This window comes from Petaurus breviceps, unplaced genomic scaffold, assembly GCF_028583685.1.
Source record: "Petaurus breviceps papuanus isolate PSGF00001 unplaced genomic scaffold, PetGlider_PUasm1.0 139, whole genome shotgun sequence".
Classification (NCBI taxonomy): Eukaryota; Metazoa; Chordata; class Mammalia; order Diprotodontia; family Petauridae; genus Petaurus; species Petaurus breviceps.
The window spans coordinates 9,173,337-9,184,320 of NW_027185697.1; positions in this window are offsets into that span (position 1 = coordinate 9,173,337).

Here is a 10,984-nt window from a genome sequence, read left to right on the forward strand (position 1 = left end):
GAGGAGGAGGAGGAGGAGGAGGAGGAAGAGGAGGAGGAGGAGAGAGGAAAAGAAAGAACTGCCCTTGGCACAGAGAAGAACCATCTCATCTTCTGAGACTGGAAAAGGGGAGGAGAAGCTCAGGAAGACCAATATAAGCTTTGAAGTGTGGAGAAGGGATTAGAAAGTTGAGAAAGGATATTCTAAATTTTCTTAATAAGGTAGTAGGAAAGGTCATTTCTGGGTGGGAGAAAGGAGGGTGGGAGGCAGGAAATTTGCCTGCCTGGAATGTGTTTGGGAAAGAAGCAGAGATAAATGAAAGGATTGCCCTGCAGTGATGAAGGCCCATTTAGGGAATTCTCTCCCACCTCTCCTCATCTTCACCCATCCAATATTATGGAAAAGTGGAGTTTGCAACCTAGGGTCCCTGAGCTTTATAAAAACTGTATTTTAGTGTAATTGATTTTTTTTATTCATGTGTTTTTTATTTTATGTGTTTAAAAACATTTTTTCTTAGGGGTCCATAGGCTTCACCAGATTGCCAAAGGGTCCAGAACACACAAAAAAGTTAACATGTGCTTTAAAACTTTAGTAGGCACTTGGGTGGCACAGTGGATAGACAGACAGGCCTGGAGTCAGGAAGACCTGAGTTCAAATTCAGCCTCAGACACTTAATACCTGCGTGACCCTGGACAAGTCACTTGAGCTCAGTTTAAAAAAAAATTTTTATTGTGAAAGATTATTTTTCTCCTTAATAGTATTTTTTCCCCAATTCCAAATTAGTTTTCAACATCCATCTTTGTAAAATTTTGAGTTCTAATTTTTTCTCCCTCTGTCCTTCCCCATGTCTCTCCCCAAGACAGCAGGCAACATGATATAAACTATACACATACGATCATGTTAAACATATTTCCACATTAGTCATGTTGTAATAGAAGAATCAGAACAAAAGGGGAAAAAATTACAAGAAAGAAAAAAAATGTGAAAATAGCATTCCTCAATCTACATTCAGACTCCATGGTTCTTTTGCTGGATGTGTTGACCTTAGTTTTTTGCTTGATTATTCAGTTCTTGACTTTGATTATTATGAAGATAATAATAGCACTTAGCTTGAAGGGTTTCTGTAAGGATCAAATGCACACACAGTAGGTGTTTAATAAATGCTTATTTCCTTCCCTTGCTAAGGTCCTGCCTCCTTGATGTTTTCTCTGACCAGAAGCAACTGTGGCAGAATGAATCAAGGGTTCGACTTAGCTTTGGAATAGCATGGTGTGATAGTAATGGCAATTAAAGATTCCCCTGTATTGGCTTGGTTTTCAAACTGATTGTGTTAAAACCCAGAGCTTGTTAATTACACCTGTGGGAAGGACTTGATGTGAAAAGAGAGTCCTGAACTGGGAGGAGCTGGTGACGTAGATTTGGAGAGACAAGAGAGGCAGAAGAACTTTTTGGAAGCAGCACCTCGTGGAGGCAGAGAGAGAGACTGAGAGGATTGCTGAGGGCCAGTTTGGATTGTCCAGGACTTTTAAGACCCGCCCCCTGAGCTGCCAAGGACTGAGGAGACATGGCTGTTTTGCTGGTACTTTGTCTGTCTGTTTTGATGTTGTTTTGCCAGATTTGTCCACTGGTGAAAGACAGTCCTTTTGTTGAAGAAGTCCTGGAACCTGGTATTTGGTTAAGAAGGCCTGAGACTGTCCTGCAGACAGAGAGTGAATACTGTCCGCTGGTGAAGGACAGTGCTGTTGTTGCAGGGGTCTGGAGACTGTCCTGCAGACAGAATGAATACTGTCCACTGATGAAGGACAGTGCTGTTGTTGCAGGGATCTGGGAACCTTTCTGTTGGTTCAGAAGCCCTGAAGAAGGATTTTCTTGTTGTATGTTTACAGAAATCCTGGGAGAGGGCTTTGCTAATGTTTTCAGGGATTCTAGGACTGTTCTACAGACAGAGGATGAATTAATGAAGGGACTGGCAATGTATCTTGTGGCCTTGCTAAGCCTTGTCTCCCCAGGAACTAAGATCGCTGAGAACTTGCCTGGTGTCAAGATGAAGAAAAGACCTCCATTTGGGTATTAAGTTCTGTGTTTAAACTTGATGTAACTCTGGGGTAGATTCAATTGTGATCCAGGGGTGGGGAACTTTTGACCTTTTTGTGTTCTATGGTTGAACAAATGAATGTACTTTACTTATGTTTGGAAACTAATCTCCATTTGAGAAGAGGGGCTTTGTGGTGGACTAAATGAAGATACAGCCTAGGGGTGAAGTAGTATTTAGAACAGGGACTTTGTAATTGATTGAATGAATGGAAGGTCCTGGGGTGGGGTAGTACTTGGAGATTATTTAATCACACTTAGTAAATGCTGTATTTTGAATGATGTCATGTTTTGATCTTCTCTGTTCTTGGTTTGTCACTGAGTAAAATGGAGAGCACCTATGCTGGTATTTTGAACCTTGGGAAGTTGCCTTTCCTTGGCATTTCATTACACATGGCTTGGAGTCCAGCCTCTAATACTTACCAGCGATGTGACTTCCTGTAAGTAATGAACCTCTCTAGTTTCCACGCACACACACACACACACACATGTACATGAATAACAGCAGCCATCACTTATATGGCACTTTAAGGTCTGCAAAGCACTCTGGACGTTATCTCATTTGATTCTCACAACAACCCTGTGAGGTAGATGCTATCATTATCCCCATTTTACAGATGAGGAAACAGGTTAAGGGACTTGCCCAGGGTCACAAAGCTAGTAAGTATCTAAGGAGGAATTTGAACTCAGGTCTTCTTGAGTTCCCATACATGCATATATACATACACAGGAACACACACATGTATATATAGGAACTCAAGAAGATCTGAGTTCAAATTCCTCCTGAGACATCATTATCTATTATAATAGATACTATTATCTCCATGATGATGCTACTATCTTCAAATGAGGAAACACACACATATACACATGTATGTATATGCATATGAATTTAGTAATATTTTTCTATATATTATATATGCATTTGAACATTAAATATATGTTTTCTATTATTCCAACAATTATTGATATCTCCATTTTTTGAACGCCTAAAGAATTTATTTTTCAGGGCTTTCTAAACTATACTTCACAGCAGAAAAATTTCTAACTTGCCTTCTGAAGACCACCCCAGCCTCTATACTCTTCACCAACCTTCATTCCCCCTTTTAGTGGTCTGGGTGGGGACTGGGAGCTTGTGAGAAGGAGGAAAATGTAGGAAGGAGAGGGGGAAGAATCCATTTCTTAAGTTTTTAGGTTCGTGGGATAATAAATGTAGTCCTGGAAGTGACCTCATTGGTCATGTGGCCCAACCTTATTGTTTTATTTAAAATGGAGGAAACTGAGGCCCAGCCAAGGTCACACAGGTATAAATCAAATGTCCTCTATCTCCAGAAGTCTGAATTGCAGGATTCTCCCAATGCATTTAATTCCTTTTTTTAAAGCTTCCACATCAAGATTGTTTATGAGCTTGCCCTCTGGGTCTGTGGCTCCTTGGAGCGTCCTGGGAGTAGAGTAGCACCTTCTTGATGACTTGACTCCAAGGGAGCCCTTCAGAGCTAGGTCTAGAACCCAGAGTGGACCTGAAATGGCTTCATAGGAAATCATGGGCTCTGTCTGCCCTGGAAATACAACATGCTATATGCTTTTGAAGAGGGTCACCATTGCTCAGGGGGTTCCCAGAACCTGTACCTCATCTCTTTGACCCAGCAATACCACTACTAGGTCAGTATTCCAAAGATCAAAGTAAAAAAAAAAGTATCAAAGTAAAGGGGAAAGGAAAAAAGCAAAAAAAAAAAAAAAGAAGAAGAAAGGAAAATTTTTACAAAAATAATTACAGCAGCTCTTCTTTTCTTGGCAAAGAACTGGAAATCGAGGAGATGCCCATCAATTAGGGAATGACTGAACAAGTTGCTGTATGTGGTTGTGATGGGATGCTACTGTGCTAGCTGGGCTCAGACACTTAGCACCACACCCAGAAATAACTGGCCGTGTAACCTTGAGCAAGTTACTTAACCCCTTTTGCTTAAAAAAAAAAAAAAAAGAAATGATGAGCAAGATGGTTTCAGAAAAACCTGGTAAGTTTTAGATGAACTGATGCAAAATGAAATGAGAACCAGAACACTGTGCGTGGTAACAGCAATACTGCAATGATGATCACCTATGCAAGACCTAGCTACTATGATTAAAGACAATGTCTCTTTTTCCCTTTTTTCTTTTTTTTAAAAGAAAGTTTAATTAGTTTCCACTCTTGCAATGAATAACATTTTTCCTTATGAGTCCACCTCTAGAGAGAAAACTGATGAACTCTGAGTACAGATTGAAGCAGACTTTTTTTTTTAACTTTATGTTTCTTTGGTTTTATTTTTATTTATTTATTTTGCTGCATGATTAATATGGAAACGTTTTACATGACTTCACATGTATAGCTGATATCATATTGCTTGCTTTCTTAATAGGTTGGGAAAGGGGGCAGGCAGGAGAGAATTTGGAAGTGAAAAAAATTTTTTAAATGAATGTTGTAAATAAATAATTTTTAAAAGAGATAGTTGTTGGCACATAGTAGGTGCTTAATTGTTTGCTTCCTTCCCTTCCCCCTTCCATGGCTACTCTAATGGAGAACAAGTTCTGGCAGGTCCCTTGAAACTGAAAAGGCTGTGAGTAGACAAAGCAGTGGTTGTTTTGGAGGGACCAGCCTAGCTAAATGCAGAAAGATAAAACCCCAGTTTTGGAGATTTGGCCTCGGGCTGTTGAACTTTTTTGTTCTCAGCCCCTGTCAAAGACCATCTGATTATTTATATCAACAAGTGTTGATTAAATGCTGACTTTGCCAGGGGCTGATCAGAGCTCTGGGGGATAAAAAACTAAAACACCCCAGTCCTCCCAGGTTGTGAAAGAAGTATTCACTCGGGAAAAATCGGAGCCTTGAAGATCATTATCAGAGAGTGGAAAAAAACGATCAATCTTTTAGTGAACTTCGAATGATTGGTCAGGAGCACTTGGGCCTCCTGGCACTGATCTGGGTCTTGGCTGTTCCCCCTCACCTTTACCCTGTCTGGCAAAGGCCAACTCATAGGTAAAGAATATCCCCCTACAACATACCTGATCAGGGGTAATTTAGATAGATAAAGAAAGGTTGAGAGAAAGAAAAAAGAAATGAAAAAGAAAAAACTAAGAAAGAAAAAAAGAAAGATATACTGCATCTTTAGTCATGTATGACATTTGGGGTTTTCTTGGCAAAGATAAGGGAGTGGTTTGCCGGCTCCTTTTCCAGCTTATTTTTACAGATGAGGAAACTGAGGCTAATAGGATTAAGTGTCTTGTCCAGGGTCACACACAGGCAGTAAGTATCTGAGACCAGATTTGAACTCAGGAAGAAGAGTCTTATGATCTTGAGACTAGTGCTCTATCCACCTCATCGCCCTATACTGGGTTCTACTACAAATATGTATATTATCTCCACTGGGCCCTTGGCAATGCCTTCCTAATTAGCTCACTTTGCCATTCACTACAGCAGCTCTTCCAAACCTTTTCATTCTTCCTCAGACTTCTCATGGCTCTCCCTCCTCCCCATGCTCTCAGATGAGATCCCTGCATCAGATTTCACAGAAAAACATTGAGGCCATTTGTCAAAATCTCCTTCTTCTCTCCTCCTCTCACGTCTCCCTGATGCCTTCTGCCAGGACCAACTTTGGTCCCATTCCATCCTGTCTCCTCCAACAGACGGCCCCTGGGTCATCCCCAGTCTCTCACTTATCTGCCCTCTCTCCCAGTCTTCATCCGTACTGACTATCATCCCAAATCTCACCCTTTTGGGGCTAAGCTTCAGAAGGCGGTCTACATCAAGTGCCTCCCTTCTGATCTCATCATTCCACCAAAACTACTCTCTTCAAAGATACTAATTATCTCTTAATTACCTTTTCCCAAACCTCATCCTTCTTGACCTCTGTGGAGCCTTGAGGCTGCCAGTCATCTCCTGGATACTCTCATTCTTCTAAGATAGAGAATCTAGGTGTTTGGGACATTGCCCTTTCCTGGCTGTCCTACTGTGTATCTGACTGTTCTTTCTCAGTCTCTTTAGCTAAATCTTTATCTGGGCCCTCTCCTCTCCTCTCCTCTCCTCTCCTCTCCTCTCCTCTTTTCTCGGGTTTACTATATCACTTGGTGATCTCATCAGCTCCCATGAATTCAACTATCTTTATGTTAGTGATTCTCAGATCTAGTGTTCTAGCCCTAACCTCTCTATTGACCTCCACACATGGGTCTGTCTCCAACTGGATGTCCTATAGCTACGTCCAAAATGGAATTCATTCTCTTTCTTCTCCATCCTCTTCCTAACATCCCTTTTACTGCTGAGGGTACTTCCATCCTCCCCATTACCTACTCGATAGCCTGGTGTCCTCCTGGGCTCCCCACTCTCTCACTTCCCACATCCAATTTGTCACCAAATCCTGTTGATTTCACCTTGGTAAGGTCTTTCATAGGTGCTCCCTCCCTTCCTCTGACACTGCAACCAACCTGGTGCAGACCCTCATCACCTCTTGTCTAGACAATTCCAATAGAATGCTGGTTGGTCTGCCTGCCACAAACCATCCTCCGTTGAGACGTCAAAGTCATTTTCCTCAGGGGCACATCTGACCGTGTCATCCCCCTATAAACTTCATCGGTTCCCCATTACCTCCAGGACCAAAAATAAATCCTTTGTTTGGAGTTCGAGGCCCTTTATAGCCTAACCCCTCCCCCCACACCTTTTTAGTAAAGTTGTCTTTTCCACATCAAGACTTTCCCCATGTCGGTTTTTATATAAGGACGGTTGGCGTAAAAAATTAAATGGGAATTTTGGTGAAGTTTTGCAAAAGCAGTGTACAACAATCTAAGTCCAACAGATAACCCAGAGCCTATAACTAAATACTTAACCCAAATTTTACAATAAGGTGCTGTAAACACCCTATATGGAAAAAAAAAAATCAGACTTCTGCTCTGGGATGAAGGGAGGGCTAACAAATTTTACTTGGACTTTCCAGATCCAGTGTGGGGCAGTGGGGGTGGGGGAACAGGACACAGGCCCTTAACTCACTCAGTGTGGGAGGGGTAGCTGTATTCTCACACCTTACACTTCCCCTCCCCCCCAGCATTCTTCACTCTCCTCGCTGTTCCTCAAACAAGAAATTCTTCTCCCGACTGGGCATTTTCTCTGGTTGTCCTCCATGCAGGGAATGCTTTCCTTCCTCTTTTCAGCCCTGGCTTCCTTCAGGTCCCAGCTAAAATCCCACTTTCTCCAGCAAGCCTTTCCTGAACTCCCTCAGTTCTAGTGACTTCTCTCTGTTTATTATTTCCACTGTGTCCTGCCTAAAGCTTGTGCCTACATAATTGTTTGTATGTTGTCTCCTCTATTAGACTATGAACTTTGGTCTTAGGCCTTTCTTTGAATTCCTAGCGCTTAGCATAATCTGGTGTTGTGTTAGACTGTCCACCCAGGGATGCCAAAAACTGTTGCAGTTTTGTGATGTGTTGTGGTGGAACCATCTCAAAGAATTCCGAGTCACCCCTAACCTAAGTAAGGGCATTTATTGAGATTGATGCCTCTCATGGAGCAGGCTAAATTCCAGGAGACACCAGCAACTTCAGAGAGAGCAAGATGGATTTTTATAGGGTAAAGATTCAATTACATAACAGAAATTATGAATATTAAAAAGGCAGGAGAGGTTTGTTAAAGGATTAGGTAATGGGGAGGGGTTCCAGTCACCACGGTGGAACTGCACACGCAATTACCCACAATGCATACAGAAAAACCCACTGGGGGAGGTAACTATGTATGATAATGATATTATAATAAGCTTCTTTATGTCATAAGTTCATTCTAGGTCAATTCTTTGCTATTACTGCCCTGGTGCCCACTTAGAGACAGTCCCTTCTATTGTTTTGGGTCCACATCCTGCTCGGCCATCCTGGTGCTACTGCTTTCTGATTGACTGGCTATTGTGGTCCGGTCTGAGACTAGATGGAGGTGGTTGGGTGCATGGACAACCTGCTGTTTCTGTGGGAAATGAGGAATGGGTCTGGGATACCATCAAACGGACATGCCTGCTGTGTGTGAGAAATATGAGTTCATGGACACACCTGTTGCTCTAGTGAGCCGTGAGGCATATATAGAGAAGTTAGGATATTGAGTGTGTGTGTGTGTGTGAGGGGTGAGTGGCTAGGTGGGGGCAGTGGGCCTGCTGGTCAGTGGGGCCTATAAGGAAGTTAGAATATTGGGGCTGGGGCATTCCATCACTGGATTTAGGATTCCATCACTGGCACATAGTAGGTTCTTAATAAATGTTTATTGACTAGACTGACTGACTGATATGAAACACTCTAGTAAAATGATTAGCTCATTTTGAGCCTTTTAAGGCAATATGATGGATCCTAAGATACCCGTGATTTTCTTTAGCTTTAAAGAATTTATTTGAGCTGAAAGATCTGAATTCAGTCACAATGACTCCTACCTCCTAGTTAGGAAAAATTCCAAACGCCTAAGTGAGGATTGGGTTTGCTGCCTACCATTAGATTTATATCTTCTAGTTAACACCTGGCCCCTTTGTGATTGAAGCAAAATGTGGTTTACTGGAAACACTGGGATAATGAAAGAACAGATCATATTATGGTGTCTGTAGGTAGAAAGCCATCAGGAATGGGAGTTACACAAAGAACAGATCTTTCCTCTGCACTTTGCAAAGCCCAAATCCTCTTCTCTGAGATGCCCTAGACTACGCCAAGACCTCATTGGTGACTTCCTTCACAGCTAAAGCACAGTCTTCCAGGCTTGCTGCTCTTTCTCCCCCTCCTACAATACACAAGGCATGGAGGGGGTGATCCAGTGTCTTGGATGGTGACTTTGGTTTATTCGGAGGGGTGTACAGGCCCTGTTCACACTCACTTAAGACTGCTTTTATTCAATTAAAGAAAGGTATAGAACTTAGTAAAAGCACCAGAGTCAAGTGTAGTAGTTTTAACTTGGGGGGGGGAGGAGGGGAGAGACAGAGACAGAGAAAAATAATTTTTCTTTTTTTTTTTTTGCTTTTTGGAGGGCAGTTGGGGTTAAATAACTTGCCCAAGGTCACACAGCTAGGTTTTGTGTTAAGTGTCTGAGGCCGGATTTGAACTCAGGTCCTCCTGACTCCAGGGCCGGTGCTCTATTCACTGTGCCACCTAGCCACCCTGATTAAGTTTTTTCTATGTCACTCCTTCCCTATAGCAGTGGAGATATAAATTATGTCAATATAAGCAACATAAATGGTCACTGCCTTAAAGGAAACTGTAAGGGTGGGGAAGTTGGAAGTGATGGCCCCAGTAGCATGGCTCAGGAGGTCTAGAAAGCACCATGGAACCTGTCAGATTGGCTGACATGGCAGAACAGAAAAATGACAAATGCTGGAGAGGATATGGAAAATTGGGATGTTAATGCATTGTTAAAGTCAGCTAGGTGTCAGAGAGTATAGAGTATTGGGCTTGGAGTCAGGAAGACTCGTTTTCCTAAGTGCAAATCTGGCCTCAGACATTTACTGACTATATGACCCTGAGCAAGTCACTTCACCCTGTTTGCCTGTTTCTTCATCTATAAAAACCATTCCAGTATCTTTGCTAAGAAAACCCTGAAATGGGGTCACTAGGAGTCAGATGAGACTGAAAAATTGCTAAACATCAATGCTCTGTTGAGAACCGGTCCAACCATTCTGGAGAACAATTTGAACTATGTCCAATGGGCTATAAAATATCCTTTGACCCAGCAATACTTTTAGTAGGTTTGTATACCAAAGAGATCAAAGAAAAGGGAAAAGGATCTATTTGTACAAAAATATCGATAGCAGCTCTTTTTAGGGTAGCAAAGAATTGGAAATTGAGGGGATGCTCATCATCTGGGGAATGGCCAAACAAGATGTGACATATGATTATGAGGGAATTTGTTGTTCAGAGGAAACTGAGGCAGACAGGTTTATTTGACTTGCCCAAGGTCACACAGCTAGTAAGTGTCCAAGGCCAGATTTGAACTCAGGAAGATAAGTCTTCCTGACTATAGGCCCAGAACTCTTTCTACTACACCACCTACCTGCAATGTGATAGAATTTTGTTGTTGTTGTTCAGTCATTTCAGTCCTGTGTAACTCTTTGTGACCCCATTTGGGGTTTTCTTGGCATTAGTTTGCCATTTCCTCTCCATCTTATTTTACAGATGAGGGAACTGAGGCAGACAGAGTCAAGTGACTTACCCAGAGTCCCACACTAGTGTCTGAGGCCAGATTTGAACTTAGGAAGACAGTCTTCCTGACTCCAGGCCTGGCACTCAATCCACTTTGCCACCTAGGTGCCCTCATGTGATGGAATACTATTGTGTGATAAGAAATGATGAACAAGATGGTTTCAGAAGAATCTGAAAAGACTTATATGAATTGATGCAAAGTGAAGTGAGCAGAACCAAGAGAATATTATACACAGTAACATCAATATTGTGTGATAATCAACTGTGAAAGACAGCTTCTTTGATCAAGACAATGATCCAAGACAATAGCAAGGGTGACATATTGAAAAATGCTATCTACCTCCAGAGAGAAACTGATGAGCTCTGAATATAAATTGAAGCAGATTTTTTTTAAACTTTATTTTTCGTTTTGTTTGTTTTGATCTGTGTATTTTTTTTTGCAACCTGGATAATATGGAAATACATTTTACATGACTTCATATATCATATTGCTTGCCTTCTTAATGTGTGTGGGAGAGACAAGTGGAAGTGAAAGAATTTGAAACTCAAAATTTAAACAAATAAAAATTTTTTACATGTAATTGGAAATATTTAATGAAATAAATTCTACATTACTTTATAACCATATATTCATACATAATCTACTTTCTCTATATCTATCTATCTATCCACACACATCTGTTTGTCTGTCTATCTATCTATCTATCTATCTATCTATCTATCTATCTATCTATCT